Genomic DNA, 17,046 nt, shown 5'->3' on the forward strand with positions numbered 1-17,046 from the left:
AGAAAGTATGGGTTTTTGGGTCTTTTGTTTCTTGAAGTTAGTATTTTCACCCATGTAAAGACCAGATGACCAGGACAATAAATCAAGAGAATGGTTGCAGTGTTTGACCCTTTTAATACTGATGGGTGGTAAAAGTGTGAGTCTTTAGGAGTTAGTTCGTTACAGATCTTTTGACCGTTAACACGTGCCTTCTGACTGTAATAAAGAAATTAGAGTTCTAACAGAAACGATCTGTCTTAGATTCTTTTATTTCTATACCCCATAATCTCACAGAGCATGTTCCCCCATAAGCTCCTCGAAGTATTCGGTATGCTTCAGCAGCAGTTTTCTTCAAATGAAAACAAAAAATTAATGCTGTCCGCGAATCCTCTTTATTTGGCACAAAGTTTGACATACTGAACGCAGTACAACACTAATATGCAAATACTTTTTCAATTTATCATATAGGGGTGGTTGCCACTTGTTGATGGCTAAAAAAGAAAATAATGAAAAAACAATCTTTATTCTATTTGTTGTACTGATACGCTATCGATTTTTCAAATCCGCATTTCATACTTGTATACCTAGTATATGCAATTTTGCCCTGTTTTTAATTTTGAATATTTATGCCTCAAACACAGACTAAACAAACAGATTAACAACAATTGATTTTAGTTCATGTTTTTATTTAGGTACAAAAAGTTAATTATGATAATATTGACCTTCCGAAATCGGCCGGACTATTGGAATTATTGCTACAAAGTGAACAAAACATAAATACCATATACTTACACACATATATATGTATTTTCTCATTTAAACTCTAAAAATGTTTCCAATACTACCACAAAGTTCCGTTTTTCTACTAGATTTGCAAATTGTAATGTTACGGTCTCCTGTCCATCGTACGTCGTTATATCGGTGTCCTTTAGAAAAAAAAATCCTTTTCCATTTTCGTCTGTGAAAGTCATACAGGTACCCTGATATACTGTTACGTCTGTCAGTTCAACAGCCCTACTTCTTCTTTACTAACTTAGTCTTCTGTCGTTCACGTTGGAAGTGACGAAAATCCATTATCAGCTTTTTCATATATCCAGATTTCTCTCCTGAGAGTAGTTTTTTCTGAACGCATTGAGAAATTTCAAGTATTGTGCCAAGTAATACAGTTTTTTTGATCCGGCACTAGATCCACTTTTACCTTTACCACTAAGGCTGCGAACGTATGATGAACGTATTCCTTTCTATTTGTCCTTGCAAAAATCACCTATAAATATCGAAAGCAATTTTCAAAAGAACTGATGTCACAATAGTTTTATGAATCAATAGCTATTATTTCTTTTGCCATAGGTTTTTGGCCACTCGTTCATCATTTTGATTCAGGTCGTACGTTTTTATGAGGGGTGAAATAACAATAGGCCAAATTATTGACGAAGGCTGTTACATTATATGGCAAGTCTTTCACTGACTGGTTGAAAAGTTCTGAAAAGTGAATTGGTGCAATAGATGGTAAATACATCCGCATTAAGAAACCTACAAAATCCGGATCTGATCCTGGATACTTCAACTATAAAGAATATTTTTCGATAAATCTTATGGCATGTGCAGATTCAGATGATTTGTTCGCAAGTATTGATGTTGGAAATTATAGTAGAAACAATGATTCCGTCGTATTCAGACATTCAGGCCTTGGACAATTACTATTGACCAATGTTTCTTCGTGATTCGTGGTACCAAGATGTTGATTAGACGTGGCCTAATTCTTGATACGTTTAGTTAGCAATGGACTGAATGCTTGCGAAGGACCACCCTGAGTTCGCAGTCTCAGAGAAACCGTGTTCGTGCAAATGAAGAAAACAAAAACCCTTTTTAACGGTAACTAAGGTTTATTGTTCACCAACAATTTCGAGTAATTTAGCAAAGGAGTAACAACTTTTCGTGACAAGTAAACTAGTATACTAATTAATCGTGTATAGGAACCGTGAGTAAAGTAATTGCGTACGAGTAATGTGCAAAGTATGGAGTTAAGAGTCGACGAAGATGCACAAGAAGAGGCGGATTTTTCTTCTTGCAAAATCTTAAATACTAAAGTTAATGGTAAGCGTACATAGGCGTACCAGAAACCAGGAGGTCATCATCGGCACTTCTTCCTTGTAACCTGCCTAACTTTAACAATATAATTGGGTTTTATTTGAGGGCGGTTAAGACCAGAATCGAGAACGTGTCTAAATTTTAGTACGCACAAAAGGTCGGCGAGAAGTTTTGTTACATAATTAGTCTAAGTTCAAACGAAATGCGTACCAACATCTGGTCATACGGGCAAAGTGGCAAGAAAAACGAGTAATGTTCATAGGCGTAGCACACGGGTTCCTTACAACTAGTCCCAGATTTAATACTAAACTTATGAAGAATACAACTTATCGAACTATTAGATTAAATCAATTATCGGATATTCTATCTTCTACACAAGCCCTAACACATACGCAACAACAATATTTTCATATTCAACATTAGTAAACGACATTGCTTGAAATTTGAGTGAAAAAAATATGTTGCAAAATAAAAATTATAATTTATTTTGACAAAAGTCATAAAAGCGCAATTCATACAATCCAAATCATGACGTCAGCAAAGCAACTAAATCTACGTAAAAAAATCCATGTTTTCCATATTGTTTTTCCATAAAACAGTTTATTGTAAAAATATTGTATCTCAAATTATAAAGGACTAAATAAAGAAGTTTTTTCGCTAGTTTACTTTGCAGTTATGGGGGAAAAGTTTTCCTAAATTTGCAATCAAAGTCGAAAGTCGTTTAGCACTATTAGCGGTTTTAAAAGTTTGAACTGCTGTAGAATTTTTATTTCTACAAGTATTTTCAAAACTGTTGGTGCTAATTTTGCGTTAGGGTCTTGACAAACGAATACAAATAATTTTATTTCAAAGATTGGGAGAAAACTCTCAAAAAAACTACGTTTGTACGGCTATGCCTGGTCTCATCAAAATATCACTGAATTGTGAATAACTCGAAGACTACAAATTTTCGGATAATGAATTATTAATCAAAAAAGTTACAAATATACTCTATTATCACCCCTTAAAATTAAGTCCCACATCAACCAAACATCCTGTATTATATTCACTCATTCAGAGGTAGAAGTGTGTTCTCACATTATTTAGAAGTGTAATTTACCAACATGCTAAGCCCAAGTACATAATCGGTTTTTAGCCTTAGAGGGGGCATGGCCCCATTTCTGTATCTATTATTCTCGAAAACATGTGGCTCCATGTGACAAAACTTGGGCATCTCTCCTTGTAAGAACTCTCTATTTACCACCTTGTGAGAAAGTGTGGCTCAAATTGGTAGGACTGTAACATGCCTATGGGAAATTAATTTCGCCGGTCAATCAAATGTGGCCCTTTAAAGAGATGGTCAATGAAGTAACCAATAATAGCCTCTAATTGTAGTACCCCCATGGATGTTATCCCTCAGTTTTTGTATTTAAAATCTTCAGAATATTCTTGAATTCTCTTGGTCAAATTGTCGGATTGACGAGAGCTCTTCATTTGTTTAAGTCCGTTTGAGGGCAGTGAATATTTAACAGTGAAACAAATTACTTCGTAAGTCGTTCCACAGTTTAAGGTTCTATGGAAATAGTTGCTTGAATCAAGAAAAACGTTCTTCCAATAAAAGTTGTAAATTGCGGACAATTTGGTGAAGGAAAATTATTCACTATAGGATCTCGTCACGTTACTGATGGCGATTGTTGAAAAAAAAAATTAATTTATTAGATTACCTATATTATTCAGGCCTCCAAGTTGTTAAGTCTTTAAAACATCTAGAGAAAATATTAAAATTAATGGCGATTTTATATTTAACATAAGTATACATACAACAGTGACTCCCTAAAATATTCAGACACTTACCATCTTCTTTTGTGCATAGTAATAATGAAAATAAACAATTAGGAAACAGGAGTTTGGTATAGGTTTGGTATTAGTTTTTGTTCACTAACGATGTAAAAATATATTTAATATTAACTAATAATATCAAAAAAAGTAAAAAGAAGAACACATTAGGCTCTTCTAGACAATGCCCAAGATCATTTTTGAACGTCGTCGAAGATTGACATCACAACTCGAACCTTTTCGAAAATGTTATGTTCCAAAAACGCTCCCTTACGAAAATACAGGGTTGCGAAGTTTTAGAAAAAAAATGGAAATTAATGAATATTTCGAAAACCGCTTGAGATATTTCAATCAAATTTGGTAAGTAAAGACGGTTTATAAAGAGGCATTAATTGCAATAAAAATATGTGTTTTTTTCCGAAACTTTACAAGCCTGTATTCTCGTAACGGAGCATTTTTGGAACATAGTTTATATAACAAATGATCATTATTTTTTGTCAGATAGAATCCCACCTCAAAATATCCGCACATCGTTAAGGAACACCCCGTATACGAGCAGTAAAAGCATAAGACCCACTGTGCGCTTCTCTGTTTTAAGGTAAAATGGAAGCAGAGTAGAATATTGCATTTGTTTCGAAGATGTTTTTCAGGAATTAGTATCGATTTTTTAACAGGAATTTTTTTTGGAAATAGGAAAGATATTTATGTACTTAGTATAAATAAGTTATATGATTTAATGAAATAAAGGAAGTATCCTTACAATGGAAGAGTGTAACTTCTCATTAGTCTATGTGCCAAAAAAACTTTAACAGAAAAATTAGGTTCAATTGCTGGATGTCAAAAACGATAGATTTTAATGCAAAAAATAAACAAAATTAATAAAATTGGCATTTAGACTAAATAGAAGTTACACTCTTCAATTGTACAGATGTTTTCGTTATTTCATTAAATCATATAACATATTTATACTAAGTAAATACATTTTCTATTTCAAAAAGAAATTCCTGTTAAAAATTCAATATTAATTCACAAAAAACATCTTCAAAATAAACGCAATCTTCTCTCTACTTCAATTATTGATTTTCTGTTGCGTCACGTGGTACCATCTGTAAACCAGGGTTGTATTTTCTCGGAAGTGTTTACAAGTTTCTATTTAGCCATTGTAGATTTCTTTCTTGTATAGATTACAGATTTCTTCTTTTTAGAGACTCCAGATTTCTTTCTCAAACAGGTTTACCGATTTCTCCTAAGTTTTTGTAGATTTCTTTCTTGTGTACTTGTGGCGCCATTTTGCAGAAACGGGCTTGCTGTGCATTACGACAATAGTGACATACATCAAGATTTTTTAATTTATTTGTTTTTATTGTTTGGGTATAAAAGTTAAAATTTTAAGTGTTACATAAAAAAATATTATGTCTTTAAAAAATCGAAAAGTAAGAAGGAAGGGATGTCAGACCACTGATAGAAGATCTAGGGACTAGGAGGTATGATAGAAAAGAAACCGGTTGCCAAAAATTTTCCCAATAATTTTCCACATCCAATACTCATTCTAATACAGATAGAGGATGCAAACAATTTGTAACAAATGTCTGTTTCTTCTAATGCAAAGAAAACTTATCTTTTGTATCTTTGATCGCAAAGCACAGTTTTTATAAACTACTACATCAAATTAGTTGTCGAAGCTCAATTAACTCAAGACCAGCAATTTGAACTTGTGGGGTTTGAGTTTCAACATTGATCGGTGAGATCTCACAATCCTTGTGTATTATCAAAGATAGCGAATATTCTCGGTGGAGAGATAGGTAGTATAGTTGCCCATCTTTTTAAGATGAGAACCACAGCAGAACAAAGGAAAGTCGTAGTTTCAAGGTGGAAAGAAGAGAAAAGGATTTTATCACATATCTTATTGGAAAGTCCAGGTTGCCCATCAATGAAAGGACTCCTCAGGGTTATACAGAAGGGTATGTAATTTTTTTTATTATTTGGTAGGAAATAGTTTGTACCATGCTAGATTCCAAGTCAAGGGATCATTCACTTATGGATTATGGATAACTGGTGCATTTGAGAAAAATATATGAAGGGGAAAGAATAATTTATTTAAAATTAATGGAATTGCCATTACAAAATGGTTCACGTTAGGAGAAACAATTGCCCTAGCATACAGAAAATAAACATTTAACATTTAGTACGTCGTGTTTGGTTACCTACGGGACTTTTATTAGAAGTTTATTTGATAAATGGGCTTCTTAGGTAATAGTGTAGTGCAGGGTTGAAGTCTGTCCGATAAGTGGTTGTAAGTTCTGAAACACCCCGTATTATAATAACTTCTATTATTGTGGCAATAACACTTATGAAAGGGAATTAAGGTTTTATAATACGAATTATTAAACATTCTAAATTTGTTCCTGTAATTTCCAATTTGCAAGGTACCAAATATTTGTAACGAAGGGCTGGTAAATGTAATCTCGAAGGAACTTAAATGGATAATTTAATAATTATACCTACAGTCGTTTCGAAGTTTACCTTTGAAGAGCCATTCCACAAATATGGAAATAGTTGCTGGAATGAGTAAAGTTTCTAAGAACTTCCAACAAAAGTAGTAAATTCCGCACAATTTGGCGAAGGAAAATTATTCACCATAGGATGGGGAAACGTTTACATATCTAAGTGCATTGTAGTATGTCGGTGTGAAATAATTACACGAACGAAAATTACAACACTTTTATTACTTCTCTAAAATACAAAACCCCGGAATTTATGGGGGATAGAGTTTGTTCATCGTTTCGTGAGAGAGGAAGAAATCGTAATCATTATTGGAAGGGTGGTTGCTTAGTGGAATCCTTCGAAGAGTCTTCCACTACCTAACTTAAGAGGAAAAGACCATGTGCCAATATAGGTCAACACGAGCCTGTTCAATTGCAATATATGGGCTGTTCGAAACAAAAGGCACTTAGAACAAAACAGATCTCTGACGGTTGACCCATTTGAAACACATAATTTTGGACAGTTCAAAGCCAACCAGACATTTTAACTCATGTTGAAATATAGTCATTAGATTCCTACGAAATGGTACAGGATGATTTATGAGTGCAAGTCCATAAGTATGTGTAGCCTATTGTATTTTACATTAACTGAGCTCATCGTTTTTTTAAACCTGATTGAGGTGTATTATTTAACAGTGAAATAAATTACTTTGTAAGTTGTTTCTGAGTTTGCAGTTCCAAGATCCATTACAATATGTTATAATAAAAATTATTTCGCACATCTAAATTTTCTAGGCGGGTCATTCAAAAAGAGAAGAGATACATTTTTAGAATATAAAAACCGATAGATACAAAATCATTTTTAGGTGTAAAATCTATGAATTCTATAATTATTGAAGCTTATTGGTTTGACTGATATGCAACCAATATTACACCCAATGTTTTTTGCAGATTAGCAATTCAGTCACCGAAGATACTTCTGCGATAATGGTAAATCATTTAATCCTTCATGAATTGTAACTATATACAAATAATGTCATGTATTTTCAGGAAGGTGCTTCAGAAAGTATAAGTATGGATCCAATACTAGTTGACGACTTTCACTTAACCCTTGCAAATTTAAAATATCCAAATCAACTGCTAAAAAAGGCTGGAAGATCTTTAAATTCAAACACGCGTCACAACTCATCAGCCTTAAAAAAGAATTGGAACTCCAAAAAAAGACTCAGAATTGACTCAGAAAACACTTAGAAAATCAACTCAACATCCTTCAAAAAGACTATCAGTTGTTGAAAGAGCAATATGAGGCCAAAATGCAAACTTTGGAAACCGACCCTGTAAGTTAATGCGATTTTGATTGTTTTGAATTAATTTAATTATCATTGTTATTTTTTAGAAAGCCACAAATTGGAAAATATTTCAAAGGAATAAGCACGTAAAACTAAAAAGTTTTCTTGTCGCAAATAAAGTTAAACATTTTGACTCTAGAATCCGCCGAAGAGAAAAATGATACAGGCATTTTGGGGAGTAACACCAGAACAAACTTCAAGTATGAGGCTTTAGTATCAAAAGTTTTTAAGAAGAGGCCTCAAGACTGTACACTAGGGTGTGCCGGTCTACACATCCCAGTTTTCCCATTGGGGAAAGTACTTCTATCTCGGACTACTTCTACAGCCGGAAAATGGCGGGTATTGGGCTTTCTTTGGGAGAGTTATCCGTTGCCAATAGATAGTTTAAAAATTGAAAAACATAAAAGTGAATTAATTAGTGCCTCCGAACTAAAGGTTGCCCCCATTTCCGATTAAGGTGTTGCACGCACATTGAAAAATCAATGTTTTATTTTGGGGTTATTCGCCAAGGATCGCTTTTCAAATTTATGGCTTATTTGCTTTGAATTTCATTCTTTAATCCATTTGGGACCAATTTTTTTTTTACAACTTTTGAACATTTTTAGATAGTTTGTGGTGTTATTATTTAAGATAAAATATTATTTTTGTTAAAAAAAGCTCTAAACATCTAATTACAATAATTGTTTAATGGAGGGTATATACTATGCATTTAATAGTGGAGCCAGTATTATTTTTCGTGCCAGTAAATTTAGATTACGTAACTGGCGCGCAAGTTAAAACTTTGCATGCATGGACCGAAAAGTCTGCAGGCTTCTGAAATTCACTTACCCCAGTGACGACTCACATCGATACGAAAATATTCCGTATTTTGCACGTGTAAACAATCACTTGCTGGCGTGTTTGCTAGTTAAGCCGTGTTTACATGATGCAAGCTTCTGTTTGCGCAAGTTCTTGATTGCAAGTCCCTGTAATTTGTCAACAAAATTGTTACTGTTTACACTACACAACCATTTATGCAAGATTTTTATTAGAACTGTGGCAGTTGTATGATGTAGTGTTCATTATGGAAACATCTGAAATTGTTAATTTTGGTGTGAATATTTTATGCCACAGGATAAATGAAGAATTACGCGCGTTGTTACAAAAAAAACCGAAAAAGGAGGGTTTGGGTAAAACCGTGGATAAATTGAATGCAAAATTTAGGAGCATGAAATATTTTGCTTAAGGGATTATCATGCGAAGGCCCCTCAGCTTACAGAAATCACCTGAGAATGTCAAAAGATATGTTTGAAAGTCTGTTAGAATTGGTGACACCACAAATTTGACAAAATGCTTTGCCAAATTTGCAAGCTTTGCCTGTTACAGTAAAACTAGAAATTACTGTAAGATACCTTGCTACAGGAGATAATTTTTCTTCGCTTATGTATTTACTATATAGAATTCCTAAAAGCACCATAAACCAGTTTATCTCATTTGTGTGTACAGCTATCTATTAAGCACTGAAACCGTTTATTATGGTAAGGGGTCTGGTACGTTTATTCGGCTCACAGGTTTTTAATTTTACAGTGTTTTAATGCATTCTATTTCAAAGTAGACCTTCTATGGAATATATTAAAATGAGGATGAATTGAAATTTGTTAAAAAAATTTCCTAGATAAATTACTTCCCAAATAGCATTTCTACACTAATCTCAATAATTTTATGCAATACTAAAGTAATTAAAAAATACGTGATTTACTCGTATTCGCTTCGGCGGTACATATTTATATAAAATTGGAACAATACAGAAAAAGATTAACACGACCCCTGCGCAAGGATGAAACGTTTTGTTTATCTAACCTTGTTGAAAATCTGACTCAAGCAGAAATGAAACTTCCATATGCCAGTAAGAATTTAATTAAAAATTCTTTAGTAAGTATTCACTTATGTTACGTGTTGTCGGAAAAACGAATCGAGTCCTATAGAACAACATAGGCCAAAAGCTTTTGACCTGCTAGAAGGTTCTTAAGGTGAATGCTATAAATATCGATTACAGTATAGATGAAGGGTCTTTTCTAAATGGTACGCCAGTTCATGTAATACATCTAGTTTTTTTCTAGTGTACCACCCAATTTTAAAATAATTGAAACCCCTCAGAATGTAATTTATTTTTTCGTAATTGTTAATGTTGTAAATAAAATAACGGTGAAACTAGTTGATCAAGAGGGTGATTAGTTTAAATTTCGAGAAGAATCCGTCACGTTAAGACTTCATCTTAAACGCTTGGATTCACGATGGTAATTCTATATAATAGAATACCAAACCAAGATTTTGTCAGAAGGTTTAATACCTCGCAGCAAAACCCTGATAGTACGAAAAGATACATAAGAGGGTTAACATCTTTGAATAAACAGTTTCTTGTTTCCCTAGGATTTACATTAAAAAGTGGAACATATAAACGTCCAAGAAAATGTTCTTATTGATGACTCAATTTTGAGCTGGGAAGTGCTCTCTTTTGATCCATTCAATCCTACTAAATTGGGACCGAACGATGAAATTAGAATATCCTTGCAGCAAACCGGAAAATATCCCTTGCCCTGCAAAAGTTAACTTTGCCTTAAACTAAACGTTACGAAAGAGGAAAGTACGCCACTTGCAAACATATTCTTGATAAATAATGCCGCTACGTTTTTATTCAAAGAGTTGAAATATGTTCTAAATTGAGTGACTATTGACTCAGTGCGAGATATTGGCATAACATCAACCCTTAAGAGTTATTTATCATATAATTTAAATGAAAGCGCTAAGCTTCAAAATGCGTGTTGGTATCCAGTGGAAAAAGAAGGAAAAAGCATTATGATGGACTTGAACGGAAATGTTTCTTTATGTATTCCTCTCAAGGTGTACTTTGATTTCTTTGATTTTCTATCTCATAAGTTTGAAGTCGTAGCCTGACCGGATTCTGGGAATCGTCCGAATTGGCAAAAATTGATTCAGTTACAGTTTTTTGTTCAAAATTTCTTTCATCTGGAGGATTGGGCGCTATGTAAAAGTGAAATTACTGATTTAGACAAAAAAAAAATGCGTTTTTCTAAGAAATTTGAAGTCGTAGAGTGACCGGATTGTGGGAATCGTCCGAATTAGCAAAAACTGATTCAGTTACAGTTTTTTGTTCAAATTTTTCTTCATCTGGAGGATTGGGAGTACTTACCAAGCGAGTTAACAGATGTAGACAAAAAAATGCGTTTTTCTAAGAAGTTTGAAGTCGTAGAGTGACCGGATTGTGGGAATCGTTCGAATTGGCAAAAATTGATTCAGTTATAATTTCTTGTTCAAAATTTCCTTCATCTGGAGTATCGGGAGTACTTACCAAGCGAGTTAACAGATGTAGACAAAAAAAATGCGTTTTTCTAAGAAGTTTGAATTCGTAACCTGTCCGGATTGTGGGAATCGTCCGAATTGGCAAAAATTGATTCAATTAGAGTTTCTTTTTCAAAATTTCCTTCGTCTGGAGCATTGGGTGTACTTATGAAGCGAGTTAACAGATGTAGTCAAAAAAAGTGCGTTTTTCTAAGAAGTTTGAAATCGTAGCCTGTCCGGGAATTAATATAGTTTAGATTGGGCATTTCTATTTCCTTATAAGATACTTGATATTTATAATTAGGGGTAACATTCTGTAAGGGTACATCTTGGAAATCAGTTTTCGTGTTTCCGTAATCTCTTAAAATGATATCTCTTAACATAAAATTACATTTGGGTTCTAATTCTATTAAGTAAGTTTCGTTTAATCAGACATTACCTTGTGATTCCTTACAAATCTTTACTCCTATGATTTCTTGAGTTGTTATTACAATCCATTTACTTTCGTCTACATTTTGGATTTGTAAATTTTTTATATCTAAATACACTGGGTTACAATTCGTAATATTATTTTCATATCTTAGCAATTCAACTTTGCATGGTACATAATCATTAAAGTTTTCGGGGCGTACATGAGAACATAAATATTCATTGAAAGATACGTATTGGCAAGGCTGATTGACGTATCCAAATGTTTTGTCTTTTATTATGAGATACTCAAAACTTGGTACAATTATTTTATAGAAATTGTTATATTTGACAGGTAACGAAAATAATCGATATAAATTATAAGCTTGGGTTTCCACTAAAGGGATTTCGATTATGAAGATTATTACATTATTTTTTACGTAACTCTTTATTTTTAGAGTGTTTTCGATATTCAATAAATTGTCGGTGTCTGGTTCGAATGGTAATTTTCCCTGTTGCACCTGATTTTGAATGAGTTTTAATTTGTTTAAAAGCATGCCTGAATTAATTATCTTGTTATGAAAAGTATTTAATTTGGCGAACGTGATTGCCTCTTCTATGTCTGAAAGTATATCGTAGATGTTCTGATAAAATGTTGTAATCTGTGTGATGATCTTATGAATCCTAAAGAACTCAAAAAGGTTTGCTTGTTTAATATTGACTTCATTTACGACTTCTATGATTTCTTTAATTTTTGAATACAAAACAATTTGATCGTGTGATACATTTTTTATCGTTTCTTGAAAATTATTTATTGCGTTAGTTAAGAGCGTTGTTTGTTTATCGAGGACTAATTTTAAGTTGTTCTGGTTTTCTTTGAGTATGTTAATGTTTTGGTCAATGCGTTTTGCGTCTTCTTGGTCCAAGTTTCCTGTCACGGTTTTGATTATAGTGCCCAATGCGTTTAGTAAGGCTCGCTTAGTACGCAGTTTTGTTGGGAAAATTTGGTTTATCTGTTCATTAATTTTTTGTTTCAAGTTATTTGTTATCACAAAAGAGTTATAAAATTCGGATTTGTAGTCTGTAAAATTATTTATGGTCTCATGAAGTAAATCATATTTAATGTTAATATCCGAAAATTCCTGCAACAATTTAGTCATATCATACGTTTGAATAAAATTCCAGTGGTTGATTGTTTTCTGGGCATTGCCTAATTTGTAAGGTAGTATGCCAGGTTGTCATTTAAGTCATGGTATCGGGATTTTTCGTGTATGAAGGGTCATCTGTAATAAGGGGTTTCTTCAATTCTTTAACATGAACAATTTCGATTTTGAATGGACTTTTGACACTTTTGATTTTTACTTTGTTATGATTCAATTTCTCGATAATTACATATGAACCGCTAAATCTAGGGTGGTTTTTATTTCTGAGATTTAAGTTTTTGTAAACTTTTTGGTTTAATTTAAAGTCGAATGCTTCGTTGCCTTTAACATTTCTTCTTGCTAAGATTTTTTCTTTGTTTTGATCGGTTTTTTCTCCAATCGTTTCGTACATGGCGTCGACTTTATTCTTATGCGACGAAACGTAATCAGAATGAAACGTTGTTGTGATTAAATCAAGAGGATCTCGGGAATTAGTATGACCTAAGACAATTTCGTGGGGTGTAAATTTCGTAACGCTATGAACCGTGCTATTATACGCGATTATGGCGTATGAGATTAACTCATTAATTGGCTTTACGTTATCTTTTTGTTTCAAAATCCTAAGGTGTTCGATCAAAGTGGAATGGAAACGTTCAACAGGCGAATTTGATTCGTAATGTTTAGGGGTACTGAAATGTATGTTTATCTTTTGGGCCTTTAATAATTCCTTTAATAGTTCATTATTGAATTCTTTGCCATTGTTGCACGTGATTTCCTCGGAACATCCAAAAAATGAGAAAAAATTTATGAGTTTATCGCAAACTGATTTTGCATTTCTGTCATAAGGGTATGCTTGACCGAATTTAGAGAATTTATCAAATATCGTCAGGAAATTTTGGGCTTCGAATATGAAAGTGTCCATGTGTATCATTTGAAATGGTTTGCTGGGTGTTTCTGTTTTAGCGAGTGGAATATATGATTTAAGTCGGCTGTATTTGGCAGTTTGGCAAATAACACAATCGTTAATGTATCGTGTTACGTCCCCTTTTATATTGGGCCAATAGTAAAGTCTCTTAAGTTTCGCTCGCGAGTTTCTTCTATTCCTCGGTGATTTTGTTTGCTCTCATGTTGGTGCTTAATGAGCATAGTTTTTTCTTCAATTTCGGAAATATTGTTAAGTAATTTGGTACATATTCTAATTTTTAAGTTTTGTAAATTTTTCAAACATACCTCTGTGAATGAAGGTATTAAATCTTTGTCGATAAAATAGACATAACAAGGTTTCTCGTTAGTCATGTATTCTTGGATAAACTGCTTTATAATTTCCAAGTTATTGGGTAGCTCTACGTGACTTATCTTGGTTTTATCGAAACGTTCTTTGTTACATTTAATCTGCAGGTGTAGAGATTTCTTTATCAGGAATTGTAGTATTTTTTTGTTTATCATTTCGTCACGAATGCTTAGTCCAGGGTTCTCGCGATCGGCTTGTTGACTATGTGCGGTTTCATCAGAATTGCACGTGTTGGGAAGATTTACAGGATGAAGTCGGATATCAGATATAACGTTTATTTTTCGTTGACTAGGGTCCGGTTCATTCATATCGTCGTCGTTACCTTGAACCGAAATTTCTGTTTGGTTTTCTAAGTATTCCTTGATATTCGCATCGGTATCGCCGGGATTATTGACCACTGATTCGTTGTCGTATACGTTTAATTTTATTCTAGATCATGCATCTGCGTTCGTATTCTGGCGTCCCTTTTTGTAAATTATTTGGTAATCAAATTCTTCTAATCGTAACCGCCATCTTATTAATTTGGAGTTTGGTTCTTTTAGATTAAAGAGCCATACAAGGGGTCTATGATCAGTGTATATGTGAGCTTTCATAAAGAAAGCCATATGGGGTTACATATCAACTTATTTAATGTAAATGCAAAAAACATGTTGTCCCATAATATTGTAACTTATCATTGGACATGTGCGGAATGTCACAGGCACCTACTGGTGCCCCATTGTAAATTAGAAATGGATTAAACTTGTACTAGTCAAAATAGATCATTCGTGGTAAAGATAAAGGTCTGTTTATCATCTCGTCTAAAAACATATGGAGGTGCGAATAAGATGATTAAGGGATGTAAGCGTGGGAAGAATGTGAAAGTATGGTGACAGGCTTTTGGAAGAAGAGCAGATGCACCCGGGGTGACTCTCACGCATCAAAAAGGGATTCATTCGATTCCCGATTCTAGAGAAATAAAGAAGTACCGCATAAACTTGTGTTTTTGTTTCTCTACGAGTTAGGGGATTTCTGACATATATGTGAGCTTTCATATAGAAGGTGATACGGGGTTGGATATTAATTCATTTAAGGCAAGAGCAATAAACCTGTTATCTTACAAGGATGGAGCTACGTCTTATCCTTGGGCATATGTGGTATGTCACCGACACCTAAGAGTGCCCATTGGAGATTGACTAAACTTGTACTAGTTAAAGTAGATCGTTGCCTTGAAAGATAAAGAGGGTTTGTTTATCATATGGGGGTGTGAAGAGAATGACTAAGGGATGTAAGCGTGGGAAGAATGTAGAAGGTTTAGCGATTATCTTTTGAAGATAAACAGATGCGCGGGGATGTCTCCGCCACCTTGTATGAGGGGGGCATTCTTTTCCCAATCTTGGTCGAATAAAGAAGTCTTGCTTAAATTCGTGTTTTTTTTATTTTTTTAAGAAGGAAATATTTTTTTCTTACATCAGAAGTGGGATAATCTCACGTAAAGTGCCATCGAGACGTAAATCGGTCGCGACGTGAACTATACCGTGTAAAAATACGGCTTGACGAATCTGAAGTGCTGTGAGTTCACGCTGAGTGCAAATATGGAAGAGTTTGTGAAATTGTTAGCAGAATCCGTGAAGTCATTGCAGGACAAAAATAAAAGTGCAGTATCGACGTCCGTGTCCATCCCGATTTTCGACCCTTCATCGGACGTCCACAATGCTAGAAAGTGGTGTCTTGAGATAGAGAAATTGGGGACCCTGTTTGATTGGACGGACTACGAGTTGCTGACGAGGAGTACCCCCAGCCTCAGAGGTGAGGCCGCCGAATGGTTTGCGACGTGGGAACCAGATGAGAGAACGTGGGAAGGTCTAAAACATGAACTATGTAGTGTTTTTCCGACAAAAAAGAACTTAAGTGAGAAATTGCGGAGAGCCAGTCTCTTCACTAGTGATTTGGCAGGTTCATACTGTGAGTATGCCAGGAAAAAATTATCCTTGCTCAAATCTTTAAATGTCAATTTAACCGAAAGTCAATATTTGGAAATCATTATTGGGGACATTGACGATGTCCAAGTCAAAACGGCTGCCTTCAACAGTAAGATTAATAATGTCAGCGAATTATTAGATCTTCTGGCGAATTATAATAAAAATAACCGTAAATCCGATTCCGGTAAACTTAAAAGGAATTATCCGTTCGATTTAAAAGTTCGACGAAACTCTGATGCTAAGTTGTGTTTCATTTGCAATGATCCAGGACACCTCAGTCGTGCCTGTCCAAAAAGAACGAGATTTGGTCATTCTGTAGATAATGTTAAGGGTAAATTCCTAGATAGAAGTAAGCTTACCTGTAGTTTTTGCCATAAAACGGGGCACAGGGTTGATGACTGTTTTCAGAGAAAACGGGAGCAACCGTCCACCTCTCGTCAGGTGAACTTTTTTTGCGCGAACTTAGACAAGAATTTCTGCACCCAATTTAAAATCCAAGATGTTTCGGTTAATTGCTTAGTAGATACCGGTGCTGAGTGCAGTTTAATATCGGAAAAAATTATTAAGCAGTTAAACTGTAACTTGGAGCCAACCTTTCTAACCTTGCATGGCATAGGGGCGTCCTCTGTAGTTGTAAACACGAAAACGATCTTAAATATAGAGAGGGACGGCACTGCTTTCGAAACTGTTTTTTTTGTGGTTGATAGTTCCGCCATTATCCCCGACTGCATATTAGGTCGCGATTTTTTTAATCACCCCGGGGTCCAGCTTCTTACAGACGATAAGGGCACCTGTATTTATTTAAAAGATGACCGTGGGTCGTCACCTAAGGCCGTAAACACCATCTCCGTTTCGGCGGAAGTTGTGAAGACGCCCTTACGGGGACGAGATTTAGAGGATTTATTGGCATTGCTCACGAAGTATAGCCAATACATCACTACTGGAATTTCAGTGTCACCAATTGCTACCGCGAAATTAGAAATTAAATTAAAGGATGACAAAGTAGTTAACTTTCGTCCTTATCGGATGGCTCATTCTGAACGAGAAAAGGTCAAATTAATCATTAAGGAATTGCTCGAACATAATATTATACGCGAAAGCAACTCCCCCTTCGCAAGCCCCATAGTTCTTGTTCACAAAAAGGACGGGAGCACTCGTATGTGCTGTGATTTTCGGGCGCTGAATAAAATC

At 34.5% G+C, this 17,046-nt stretch overlaps 1 long non-coding RNA gene and 1 other non-coding gene across 2 annotated transcripts; both read left to right on the forward strand.

The window, feature by feature from the left end:
* Nucleotides 1-5,230: 5,230 nt before the first annotated feature.
* Nucleotides 5,231-8,425, forward strand: LOC136418962 (uncharacterized). Its single transcript, XR_010753023.1, has 5 exons — nt 5,231-5,366; nt 5,711-5,843; nt 7,317-7,355; nt 7,416-7,702; nt 7,762-8,425. It is a non-coding gene; the product is annotated as an uncharacterized lncRNA (long non-coding RNA).
* Nucleotides 8,426-9,454: 1,029 nt separating this feature from the next.
* Nucleotides 9,455-9,559, forward strand: LOC136418963 (U6 spliceosomal RNA). Its single transcript, XR_010753024.1, has one exon. It is a non-coding gene; the product is annotated as a U6 spliceosomal RNA (small nuclear RNA).
* Nucleotides 9,560-17,046: the final 7,487 nt, after the last annotated feature.

The sequence above is a fragment of the Euwallacea similis genome, unplaced genomic scaffold (genome assembly GCF_039881205.1).
Source record: "Euwallacea similis isolate ESF13 unplaced genomic scaffold, ESF131.1 scaffold_51, whole genome shotgun sequence".
NCBI classification, from domain to species: Eukaryota; Metazoa; Arthropoda; class Insecta; order Coleoptera; family Curculionidae; genus Euwallacea; species Euwallacea similis.